The sequence below is a fragment of the Falco cherrug genome, chromosome 4 (genome assembly GCF_023634085.1).
Source record: "Falco cherrug isolate bFalChe1 chromosome 4, bFalChe1.pri, whole genome shotgun sequence".
Lineage (NCBI taxonomy): Eukaryota > Metazoa > Chordata > Aves > Falconiformes > Falconidae > Falco > Falco cherrug.
This window is the reverse complement of record NC_073700.1, coordinates 60833067-60846532: the sequence shown is the minus strand read 5'-3', so window position 1 is coordinate 60846532 and position 13466 is coordinate 60833067. Positions and strand designations below refer to the sequence as shown.

Sequence of the window (13466 nt, the reverse complement as noted above, 5' to 3'; positions counted from 1 at the left end):
AAGGCTTGGGTTACTTCCAAACACAACTTGCAACAAGTATCCGTGTAGAAGATGGGCACAAGAAGGTCTGTGTCTTGTAATGGAGCCTAGGGGCTGGGGCTGGCTGCAGTGTGTTTCTGTCTCTCTGTTAGTGTCCCGCTGGGAGAGCTGTAGACTGATCCCCCATTTTTTGTACGTTATTTTCCTCCTCCTTTAAATATTTGCTGGTTTTGTAGAATGCATTGAAATGAGCTGAGAAGTTAGGTGATGGTGAAGACGATGGGTCAGGTGTTGTTTTGCTCTCTATAGTTGATCTCTGCTATTTATCAGTATGGTTGGTCATAAGTAAGCACCCTCTCCAGCTGGTAATGTTGCTGTGCTTTTGGAAACTTCCTTCTTGAGTTATTTACGCACCACTGGGAGGACTCACCAGCAGGATCTCTTAGGAGAAAACTTCTCTCCACTGTGCCATGCTTCTGGGTCATAATTTTTCAACTTCTTTCTTTTTCTGGACCTCTATTTGAAAGTACTGTCGTCTTCTCAGATATTTCTCAGGTCCTTACAAGCCACCTCACATAATGGAGAAAGGAATGAAGGCAGGCAAACCCCAAAGAGCTGATTTGACCTCAGCCAAGTTACTGACCTCCTTCAGCCTTGATCAGGTCAGCTATAAAACTGAGCAAAAACAGGGCAGGATTGTAAACCAGATGCTTCATCAGAGTATGTCATCCTGAGTAAATAGTTCTTCCCCTGCCCTTGCCTATTCCTCCCCAATAAGGAGTTACTTAATTATTATGTTAAAATTTAGTTTACAAGTACAGTTTGGAAGGGTTGCTCCCATGACAGAAAATCATTTGTTATAGTTTTTACTGTCCCACTTTTGCCTAACCAGAATTAAAATTCACTTGATTTCCTAAAATTCACTTGATTTCCTTTCATAGTTAATTGAAATGCTTGGGGGAAAAAGGAATGTCTGCAATTGCCCAACCGCAAAATAAGTACCAATTCCCATTGTAAGGTTCTAAGGCAATATATTTATATGGAAATAAGAGCAAAATTTCCTATGTAGATGGAAATATACATTTAACATTTGCAAACAGTTTCAACTACTTAAAATTGAGCAAAATTGTTTTCAGTTATATTATTGGGGAAAATAGAAAATCACAAAATCAAGCTTAAAGGAGAGAAAGTTGCGTATGGGAGCCACTTACTCTGGCTCTGGGAATTTCTGCAAAATTACAAGAAAGAATTGTCTTCATATGGCGATAAATGAACTTTAAAAAATAGTCAGATTGGTCAAGATCACTGTTACGGTGTTGGGTGTCCATAATTCAGTCAATCCTGTTTAACCCTGGATGAACTCATACATATGTTAGCTATCTAACAGCATGTGTTACATCTTACATGGTGAGGGTTCAGAGAAGGGTAGAAAAAATGCTGTAGTGTCTGGAGAGCACAAACCACACAGAGAGCGTAAAAGCAGTTAATTTGTTTAGTCTAAACGGAACAAACAAAAATCAGTGATTCAGGGGAGTCTGCCTATGCGTTTTGAAATACAGGATGGGGAAAAATTGTTCTTAATGGATGCAGATGATACAATTAGGAAGAAAATATGGGTTAGAATCGAAAGGATCTATTTAGCCTGGATATCAGGGCAAGCCTAATAGGAGGGTCAGGCAGGCAGTGGGATGTTTACTTAAGGGAAGTAGTTAAACCATAAATTTAAGATTTGCTGAAGGCAAAGCTGGGTTAGGTTTACATGGGAAGATCAGCATGGCTCAGCACAGCGCTGAAGCAGATGATTGGACTTGATCAGAAATGCTCATGTTTTGTGTCACGGTGGGTCACACTGAAACCGGAGAGCTGACCCAATTTATGTTTTGCTCAAAAATAAATGCACATTATCTGTAATACTTATTTGCCTGAATTTCTCTCCCTCTGGAGATGCTGTGGCTTGTTGGACCTCAGCAACAGAAGAGGCTCACCAGAGGTGAGCTGTTCCTCTCCTTGCCCTGCAGCTACAGGTGGAAGAGGGCGAGGGGCCACTTTGTAACTTTTATACCATTCAGTACAAGAAGTTTTCCAGGTCTTCCCATGTCCTGCTGCCACAGTCCTCTTATCTTTTAAATTTTGTAGATGTTTTCTGCGAAAAATATCTCAGTGCCTAAAAAAGCAACGAGAAATATTAGCAAGGGACCTGGTAAGAATGGCAAATACCATCTGCTTTGCAGGGTAAATGCACTTGCAGGTCTGTAAATGTGTTTTTCAGCTCCACAGTGTGCAGCGAAGTAGCAGTTAGCTGAGCCGGGGCTCCTCAGTCTTTCTTGTTCATAGGTGCCAGGACCTCCCCAGGGAAAATAAAACAATGGATTACTGTATAAAGTGGCAGCAGAAAATATTTTATTTTGATTTATAAACAGGATAAATCTTTAATGAAAGTAGCTTAAAAGAAATGTGTGTGCAATTGCTGAAAGACTTCATGTAATCTTGCTCAGAGGTTGCGTTGGTCAGAAACATTTCTGTAAAGCTGTTTAATTTGTGGCAGGTCATACCTGAAGTGATCTCCAAGCCACCTCAGCTTTGGGTTTATTGGAGCTGGTGGTTGGGCACAGGTAATGTTTTTTTGGAGGACTTGCGACTTCTGGTTAGCACATCTTTTATAGTGCTGGAGGTCTGGAGAAACCAGGAATCTTCCCAACCCTTGTGGCTGTGGGGCGGGCTCCTCGCTTAGACTGAAACCAGCCTTTCAAAGGGAAAAATCCTGCATTTCTGCTGCTTCCCTGTACATCCACAGCAGTGTCTGTGCTGCTGGCGGTAGCATGAGGTGGTTTGTGCTGTTGGCAGGAAGAAGCAGGGAGGACTCAGGAGGCCCAGAAGGACAGCGATAACAACATTCAGAGCTTGCTTTTTTTTTTTTTTTTTTTTTGCTTTTTTTTTTCCTTTTCACGTTCTTTTTCCTCACATTCATAGCAGGAGGATGGCGCATATGGCACTTTTTGCTTCTGTCTTTCTAAAAGATCCAAGCACCTTGGAAAGTGTAATTAGAGGAGCTTGGTTTATGCAGTCGTGTCTGTGGGGCTGGCTGGCTGGCTTCAGCGTGAGCAACAACAAAGAGGTGTCCTCCTTTTGGTCACCCGTGGTTTTGCAAGAAAACAATTGTTTTGCAGAAGGTCACAGCAAGGGAAAGAGTAGGAACCTAGAATTGGATTTCACTGTATTCACATGTGTACATCCGTATTTCAAGTGCCAAGAGAAGTCCTGACAAAGTGTGGCACTTCCTTGGCAGTCCAGCAGGAAAACCAGTGGGGGCTTGAAGGTGTGCAGGAGAGGTTCAGTCTCCCTGACTCGGGCTCCTGACTTACACCCACATTTTAGGCACTTAATGAAGTGGTGGCGTTGACTGGAGTCCATAAATTCCCTGTCTAGCTGGTGAAGTGAGCGGGTGACCGTGAAGGTCTCCAGACAATAAGCCAGAGGGTGGATTTCTCCCTGGAGGTCTCCTGTGGTGCCTGCACCATCCCGTTGACATCTGCGGCGTAGATGAAGGAGCCTCTTTTGTTCGTGCTGAAACACAGGTTCAGCACGTAAGTTAGGTAGATTGGATCCCACATCTGCTTCATATATTACCACGCTTGTTTGCTTAAAATAATTATGATCTTTTATGAAGTTTTGGATGAAGAACAGTACTGCAGGAAGGGAGCGTGTGCTTTTGATGATAATGTTTTGAGGTTGTTACCTGAATACCGTATATGAGAGGGAATTTGCAGAAGCAAAAGTGATTTTCTATGTTTTGGGGTTGGTGGGGTTTTTTTTTTCCTTGTAAAGACAGATGTGCAAAATTTGGAGCATTACATATAAATTAGAGTTTCAGAAAGTGTGAATTTACAAAAGGTCCTCTACAATGCTTGTTTAAACTGGGAGTCTGAGGAGTCTTCTCCTGGAGGGTGTGAAACTGCTGTATATATTGGAAATAAGAACGATCTGTGATAGTTTGTGCATACTGGTCTTTTCAGGAGGAGAGGAAGGTTTTGTAAACTGGGCTGAACGAGGCAGTGGGAGCAAATGAACAAGAGGCTGAAATCTAGGGCTTCACATCTAGGGGGGGTGTAAGTCCTCTTGATCCCCCTGCCCTTGGCGATATGCCTGCAAAACCAAAAGGACTTTCTACACAGAGAAGTGAAGATGGCCTCCTGTGAGAACTTTGTGTCAAAAGAAAGTTCTGGGACGGGTTGTGTCACCTTCTGAACGGGGCAACGTGGGATGGAGACCTGCTACTGGGAAACCAGTCAAACCCAAGATGTTGAATTTTGCATCCACTTCAGTTTTGATGCAGGATCAATGGGAGGATTGCTGTGGGACTGAGAAGGGTAACAAGGAGAGGATAGTTTCCAAGCTTGAACCTGGGTTTTTTTGACAACATTGGTATCCTGTAATTTCTGCGTGGTAACTTTTTGAAGCTTTATAAGCCATTTTCCTTCACTCTCATTTTTTAAAATAAACTCTGTTTGAAATGGACTCTATGGGGTAGCTGCTATAGATTTTCTCTTAATTGAATATGAAAGAGTGTAGGACTCAGTGATAGAAGACACATTCCCACAAGAAAAAGTGTTTGTTAAATCTTGCACCACATTTTGCTGAAATTCCTTGGTTTTATTCTTGAAGCTGCAAAAAAGCAGGAGCAGAAGGAAGCTAAAAGCACTTCTGAATAAAGAAAGAAACTCCAGCATGTGAGGGCCGATAGCACTGTGCTAGACGTAGGTATACTTTCCACCTTGAGCTTAATCCATGTACACACAAAACATTTCCTGAGCGAAGGAACGTGATGCGTGGTATGAGTGCAGTCCGCTGCCTGGGGACACACACCACAGAGGTGATTGATACTAACAAGGACAAAGGTGAGGAGTGCAGGTGTGGAAGACAAGGTCTTTGTCACAATTATGGCATGCTTGATTATTTAGTGGGTTTTGAAATTCTTTTCTTTTTCCACCAATTCCTTCTACCACCATTAATTTCTCTTTAGTTCTTTATGAATTTCGAGAATATGAATACTCTGTCTAAAAAAGCACTTACAGCTGACAAAATGAAGAACAAAGTCCTCCTCCACATGGGAAGGGAAACAAGGCAGTGGCAAAGTTTAGCTGAAAGCATAAAGTCCTTACACATGTGCTAAGTGGATCTAAATCTCAACTTACCTTTCATCTGTGCCAGTATAAATAGTTGTAGGAGTCTCATGAAATGTAAGTCCCAAGAAGGCTTTGGCCCTAAGGCCATTTCATCACCCTCGGTCAGATGAGAGGAGTCACAAGGGAGAAGGCTGCCGTGTATTGCATTTGTCAGTGACAAGATAGCTGATATCCCAAAAAGACATAAATACTGTGGATAGGAAGATCTTTATCCCTCTCTCCCTGAGTTGTCATGCTCTTAAGGGACAAGTGGAGCTGGTTGCCTCCTGAAAGGTATTCTGCTGTTGAAATGGTGTTTATCCCTTCTTTTTAGGTTTTTGTTTCCCTCCCTGAATGTTTAAGTGATTTTTAAACATTTGCCTCTGTTTAAAGCCAGGACTTGAGATACAGGAACAAAGAAAAGCCTCAAATTAAAGTGCAAAAGATCTTGTTGCATATGAAAACAGCTATACTGATAGAGCCATAAATCGCATAAATGGATGTATGTACTACATAGATTTCATCAATAAAACTCAGGAAAAATATTCATGAACAGGTTATCCTTTGATTCTTCCATTTTTATTTGTTTCATGTTCAGTTGCCTCCCTTTTTCTATATTAATCTTGTTGAATGGGCCTTGGGAAATAACGGCAATTACAGAGTCAGTATTAAATCAAGAATAACATTTCTCTTGAATGCAGTATGAAATTAATTTCAAAATCTTCTTTTTCCCCCTAAATTCTTCCCTGTTGGTTGTTTTCCCCAAATGTATTCATGATTAGAAATAACTCACCGAATTTCTGTGACTACGTCTTGGTCTGTCTTTTGACTGTGAAGTGTTTATTCCAGCTTTGTTTAAGCTGCTTTGGTTGAACACTTTCAGCCACCTTATATCATTGCCTAAGGCTTTTAGTAGAGAGATGAACAAAACATTTCTATTAATATTCTGGAGTATTAATTTTTAAAGCATTACATTGGGAGAAATATGTGACTCAAAACTAGCTTATGCAACTGTGTGCACAAAGTAAAAAGAAAAGATCATTGCCATGGCTGAAACTAAAACTTAGTGGCTATCTGAGCTTTTTTGTGTTTCTCCCAGCTTTTTTCCATTTCTAGAGAACATCCAGTTCATGTCAAGGCAAGATAAGTACCAGTTGTAGCAAGCAGCAAGAGATGCTAGGAGGTCGTCTAATGAAAAAGATCTGGGTTTTGGTACTTCAGATTGAAGACGAGGGATGTTACTGGGTCCTCAGCTGCTTCTGAGAGTCTCATTAGTGGCAGAAACCAGATGAATTCTCATGCAGGAGGTTACTGGTTTTGTCTTTTGGCTCCAAATGTATCGTCAATAATGAAGTGCCCTTCACTGTGTTTGTCCTGTTGTGCCTGCTTATATCATGCATTAAGTCATTGATAACTCATTGTAGCAGTTGATCCTGTTGGGCATCTAACAAGTGGAAATGCCTATTTAGAAGGAGAAGGATACTAGAAAGAGGGTGGTTCACGAAGACTTCTCAGGCAGGAGGCCTGAGATGACAATACGTGTTACAGAGTATTTCTCTGAGCTGGTGGCAGAGTTCAGACGTGAGAAGGAGGTGCATTTTGATTCACTGTGGGATAAAGAAATGGTTGCAAGACATGGTGCACCAAGGAGATCAAATGATGTCTGGTAAATGGAACTACAACTTCAGAGCTTCTGAAAACATGAAACAGTTCAGGATGAAGCTGGAACTTGCTTCATGGTACTTACGAAGAAGGGACACCATACTGGCACTGTGGTTTTGCACTGTTGTACCAGTTGCAGTTTAAGACACCCAGGAGAACTCCAGTGCTATTTTGGAAAGCTCCTTTTCTTCATGTGGACTGTGCCAGCAAAAGTTACTGGAAGTGGTCTGGTTAAGATGGTGCTGATAATGAAGACAACTTAATCCCTCCATTGATTCAACAAAATCTGTTTATGCTTATTTTCAGGACAAGATTAAAAAATATTATACCTTGCTTTCTGCAACTCTTTGTGGGATTATGCCTTAACTTGGCAGTGTTTTGTGAGTAAGGTATAAGAATTTGGGTGGTATTTAGAAAATCTAATGTGTAGGACACAGACAAAATGCTCCTGTGATGATCACATTTTGCATATGCACCCACAACGCAGCTGTGGAAACATTTTTAAATAAGGAGATAAACATTAAAATAATCTGTGAAGTTTGCTTGTGGATGACAGTATTTGCTGTTCCATAAGGAGGACTGTGTTATTTCTTGGTCAAAACCAGATGAAGTCTGCTACCCTCAAATATTATATCCCTCCCCCAGTATCTCTTCATGAAATAGATGATTCTACTATGAATTTGTCTCCTTTATGCAACTCTTATTTCAGACTGGAGTAATACCTTTTCTTTCTTTTTTTTAGTTGGTAACTCTCCCTCAATGCTGCCATGTCTCGCTGATTCTCTTGTCCTGAACTCATATGCTAATGGTGCTGTAGGTTGCCCAGCTGGCCAAGAAAACCTCATTCGTAGCAGGGGGAGAATTACTATTTGCCTTGTGTTTCTGGCTGCTTGCTGTACCGTTGCATTGAACTACGAATAGAAGGGAAGGGTGACAAACTGCTCACAAGCATCGCCTCCTCCAAGCATGACCTGTTATTGCTCTGGCAATTATTCTCTGCCTTTTTTTTTTTTTTTTTTTTTTTTTTTTTTATGACTATGAGTGCTAGCATCCAGGTCTTAAAATCTTTCTGTCCTCTGGTTAGTAGTAAATCCATTAACGTCTGTTGAAGATGGTTGGTTTCTGGATTTGACATGTCTTTAAGAAATATTTATCTGACTGCGTGTCACAGCTGCGTTATTTTTAAGATGACTTGGTGAAGGTTTGCCTCCTTCCGATCAGGCTGTTTGTACTAGCTCAGATATGCCCATGAACATCCAGTCACCCTGCTGCACATAGCAGCTAAGCGCTGGTAGCTGTCAGTGTGTAATCAATTGAAGCATGTTTCTGTACTTCTTTTATTAAATATGTGCATATTCAACACATTGCTTTAAAGAAAAAAATGACAATGCCTCCTTATTGGATTCTTTGTATTTATACTCTAAGCATTGAAGAGAGTCTGGTAATTATAAAGTTGTTTAAGCATTTTTGTTTTAAAATTAAAACTGAACTTGATAAAACAAATACGGTCAGTTGTTTAGTACTGACTAGTTCTTACATTCTTTTGATACTCAATTTAAGTGGACTTTAGCTGGGTGCAAATAAAAATATTAAAGGACTAGCAGTGCACACCATGATTTGTGTTCTTGCTGTCATCCAAATTCACAGAAAGAAGGAAACATATTAAAGAAATTTGATAAGACCAGGTGGTCTGAGTAAATAATTTCCCTTTCATTAACATATTCCCCTTATTAACTCTGTAATTAATTGTACGTAGCTAAGGAAAGCTATGGAAATTGCATTTTGAGATGTATCAAAGCTGACTTTATGCTTCAGACTTCCATGCAATTTACTATTAATGAAGCAAGAGATGGAGGCCCCAAATCTATAATTATTACTTACTATTTGAATGACAAGCAAAGAATTTTATCAGCACAGTTTCAAATGAAAGGGGATTAGCAGCTAATGTTGAAATTGTTAATCTTTCTTATTAAAATAATTTTGACGAGAGTGTTTAGCCTGAAAGAGGTTTCTGGAACATCATTTACCATTAAAACAGCTATTTTCTGAAGCTCGGTATGAATTTGTCTAAGTTTGACAGCAGGGTGCAAATATTTTTTAAATGAATGAATATTTTATGGGAGCTAAGGCTGTTCATGTGTGAGCTGATGCTGAGCTGCTTGCTGTGTGCATATTCCTGGAATGTGTAGCAGGATGGGAGTTCAGTATCCATCTTACCAAAGCAAAGATGTCTACTGAGATAACCACAGAAGAATGCTACAGCAGAAACATCTGAGAACTGGAAATCGCACCCAAGGCTTTGCCTGCACATGGCTGGTGAGCAGGTGGGAGCCGGGTCGGAGTGGGGCCCCAGATCTTGTTGATATTTTTGTGACACAGAAATAGCCTGTAATTATATTTGGTAACAATGTTGCTTCATCTTTAAATAGTGGTCAATTTCAAAGTAGGGCTACCTAAACATGAAGCAACATTGTTACCAAATATAATTACAGGCTATTTCTGTGTCACAAAAATATCAACAAGATCTGGGGCCCCACTCCGACCCGGCTCCCACCTGCTCACCAGGTGTTAATAAAATATGCTAAACATATTTTCAGTTTTGTATATTTTTATTAGTGTCATGTGCCTTGAGATGAATATTCAGCGGTGGGTGCTTTGTACCCACATGTATGCTTGTGTACAAATACCATGTACAGCAACAGTATCCTCATAGAAGTTTAGATAAATATTTGTGAGCAGAGATACAATATACGCATCTTTGAAGTGTTAACAAAAAACTGCTTGGCATTTTAAATTTTAAAACTTTTCCTTGCAATATTTGCAATTTTTATTTCTTATAGGAGTGTACAAATGAAGCTGACAAGGCTGTTTTCGCTCCTCGGGCTGAGGAAATTGTGAATATGTAGTGACATGAATGGTGAAAAGCAGAGCAGTGATAATTTACGAAGTTTAATTTGCAGTGGTCTCAGCCACATGAATACTGGAGATGTATGTTAAAGAACATTATTAATTTGCTTGTGTCCCGTTATAGAAAAAAGCTAATGTAAGAGATGTCACGACTTTGCCAGTGACAAATCTTACCAGCAGAACAGAGAAGAGATCATTTAAATGCTTTGATTAAAGCATTATATGCATGAGTAGATGGACTTTGTATCCATGCAACAAACCCCCACGTACCTGCTCTACCATGAGATTACTCCAAGCTTTACCTGTGTGTGGACCATGTCGGAACTTCATTGGGTTTGTGCAGAAGATTATGGGTTACAGAACTAACCTTGTGTCTGCAGTCCTCCAGGCGTTCCTTTGCAACGGTCTTGCAGGCAGGGTGGTGGTGTAGCAGAAGGTGCCACAGGCTGTACATTCACTTCAGTCATCGAGCAGAGCCAAAGGGGTCTTAGCTTAAACATAGCAGTTGTTGAATAGCGTGCAGTAACAACACCTGGAGAAGCAGTTTCATTATAAAATCATGTTTTGTGTGTATTATAATTATTTGTTAGGTCAAAGGCATCAAGGGTCTGTGTTAATCTATAAGAATCATAACAAACCATGTAGACCACAACAGGAAGAGACAACCCCCATGCCAGCATGGTAGGCTGGTGTAGTTAAGAGGTGGAATTTGTCGAGCATGACGCTAATGCAGAATCCAAACCCAAAGCTTTTCAATATGTAGGAGTATTTCTGATGCAGGTATTTATCTACTGCTTTAGTAGAAAGGTGCCCAGAAGAGTTGGTGCCCACAGCGACCACCCAGAAGCAGCAGCATAAAACCCCCAGGCAGTGCTGGCTCGCAGCAGGAGGGATGAGCTGCTGTTGCTCACACGGGCATGTGTGATACCTGAGAACAGTGCTCTCTTCTTTCCTCATTGCCTCCTTTCACCTCTCAGTGTCTTCGCATTAGACCAGTTTGACTGAAAGCATTATAGTAGTGTCTAATTGCTAGTGAATATACTCATGGTGCCTACTACGTTATTTCTTCTGGAAGTCCTATAATTATTTTTGTGTCATTTAAAGTTCTGCTGGAGTCAGGAAAACTCTGCAGTATCTGAGGTTATGCACCAGCCATGGACACACCATATGTGTATCCTCACAACTGAATTTTGAGAAACTTTGTCCTTCAGGTAGGATTCTGGGGCCTGATATAAGAAATTTTGATTAAAGTCACCCAGAGCCTTTCAACTCACTTCAGTAACCAAAATAATAATAAGCCAACTCTTACATAGCACTTTTGATCAGTAGGTTCAAAGCTCTTTTTAAAGGTCAATATCATTATCCTGTCTTTTTAGTCCAGGGAGCTCAGACACAGACAGGGAACTGTCTTGACCAAGACTAACCTTAAGGTCAGAAGCAGAGCCAGTAGACCTCCATTCCCTGGTGTCCCAGTGCTCTGCTTTCACGACTAATCATATTGGCTTTAACAGAAAAAGGATTGTATCGAAGGGTAATATTTTTGCCCTTTTTTGTCCCTCATTAGTCTTTTTTAAAACATGAAAGTATAAAGGAGTTCTGCACCTGGCTTTGTCAGATTTGATTCTGCAGGTTTAGTTTTGGCCTCGTTATCTAGGAGCAACCTATTCCATGTTTGGAGAGCCGGCTGAAAGGTATTAAATACACATTGGAAAAGATTGTGAAAACCAAACTGAGGATGGGCAATCTATGGTCTGCTACCTTCATGATAGAAAAGGATGCCATCTACTCACTTTTTTAGTCTCATCTGAATTGGTAACAGTTTTCTTCAAGAATATATTGCCAACCTGCTAAATCCTTAGCCATTGCACACACACACACATGCTGAATTTTAAGTTCTTTATTTTGCTTTTTCCTTCCATTTAGCAGTAAGCCGTACTTGTACTGTCTCCTGGAAACTGCTGCGGTCGCCCTCTCAATGTTTCCTCCTTGGTCAGCATGTGAAGGGAAGTGTTCCAGGGAAAAGAAACAGCACACGAGGAAATGCTGACAGTTACCAGTTATGACCAACATTTGCTTCTTCCCATAGCTTTTTCTTCATTTGCTGTGTTCTGGTTTTTGTTCTTCTGATTTTCTTTCTTTGCAGTACAGTGTCATCATTTGCCTTCTTTATTGACCTCTACAGTCTGTTCCTGGCTTCTCTTTCTGTCCCCTTTCACATTGTCTTTCTCTGGTTTTTATTTTGCCCTCTGTCACTTCATATGTTCTCGTCTGTGGATTAGACCAATGTTCCTCAAACTTCTTTAAAGTGTTAACCCTTATTAGCTTCCATGGAAACCCAAAAGTCCCAGGAGCAGGTAGGATGTCTTCAGCTTATGCACTTCTAAAGATTTTCTACCATCTCTTCACAATCCCTTTTGAATCCTTTCATGAGAAAAATACTTGAGAATCACTGAGCTAGGCCAACCTCATCTGAGAGTCCCAGGGAGCACAGATAAAAGGTTACCTAAAAAATGGGACGCTTCCCCTAGATTTGGGAGCTGGGTAGATGCCAGCTGCATCTTTCTCATGGCCAGCGTTGCTTGGTCTCCTGCCACACTCACAGCCATGTTGAACCAATGTGCGACGTGGAAGGGATAGGGCAGGAGTCAGGCATGTCTTCTCCCATAGTCGTCTCCATTAAGTCCTGAAAGTACATCTGTGGAAAAAAGTGTTCCTTCACTGCTCACTGTCCTCTTTGGCAGCTACTGTAATGGATTGCTTCTCTGCAGCTTGCAGCATGGAAATATGGAACTTCCTAGGTCAGGTATGTGGTTCCAAAATGGTTTTGAGTGTGAGGATTTGACCATTGAAGATGTTCATGGAGTCTAAAGTTTCCTGTCTCTGACTGTTATGGATGTTTTCTAAGGAAAAGGCTGATTATCCAGTCTGTTCTTTCCCTGCTTTTTCTCACAGGTGACCATATGTTCACTTGTGCTTATGCATATTCTGCTGCTAGGCTGTGGGTATGGCGTGGATTGCAAGAGTTCTTGGATTTCGTCTTGCATATTCTCAATATTCACACAAACCTCTCTGTGTGTTTGTGTACAGACTCTCATTATCAATTTTAATACCTTTTTTTTTCTTTTTCCCCAAAAACCATTGAGAATCAGAGTGGCTTTTCTTTATGAGTCATAATTTGTTCCTAGAGAAGCACCTTTTCACTTTCATTCACATATTTAAGAGTAGTAAGAGTATTACTGCTTATCCCTTTGCTGTGGCAGGGATGTTATGTCTGTAGAAATAATATTTTCCTTTCTGCCCTCAAGATGGCTACTGTCTAGCAGAGGCATAATTTGCCAGACTATCTATAAATCATGTGCTGAATCTCTTTGATGTACTTGGTCATGGTTGCCTGGGTTTTCCTAGTCTCATTATCTCTGAAGAACTTGACCAGGCTTGAAGAGATTATTTTTAAACATGACGTTTTCAGAATTCTATATTTATCTCTTGGTAATTTTTATATATAGTAAATGAAGATGACTGTAGAAGTGCTCTGAAAAGAAACACAGACTTTAATTCATTAGATTTTAAATTTGCAAATACAGTACCCAACCGGGAACCCAAATTTAGATGCTTAATTGAGTTAACGGGGGTTGGAGAGGAAGAAGGCAGGGAATTTGGTTTTGTGTTTTCAGCTAGATAATTAACATGTAGTAATGTATTTTTAAAGTTTTTGTTTCAGGCACACAACATCATTAGCAGGCATATAAATGAATC

The 13466-nt window shown here is 40.5% G+C and overlaps 1 protein-coding gene across 1 annotated transcript in view; it reads left to right on the top strand.

The window, feature by feature from the left end:
• Nucleotides 1-13466, top strand: part of PTPRN2 (protein tyrosine phosphatase receptor type N2) — a 663576-nt gene that overhangs the window by 577256 nt on the left and 72854 nt on the right. The window lies entirely within an intron of this gene.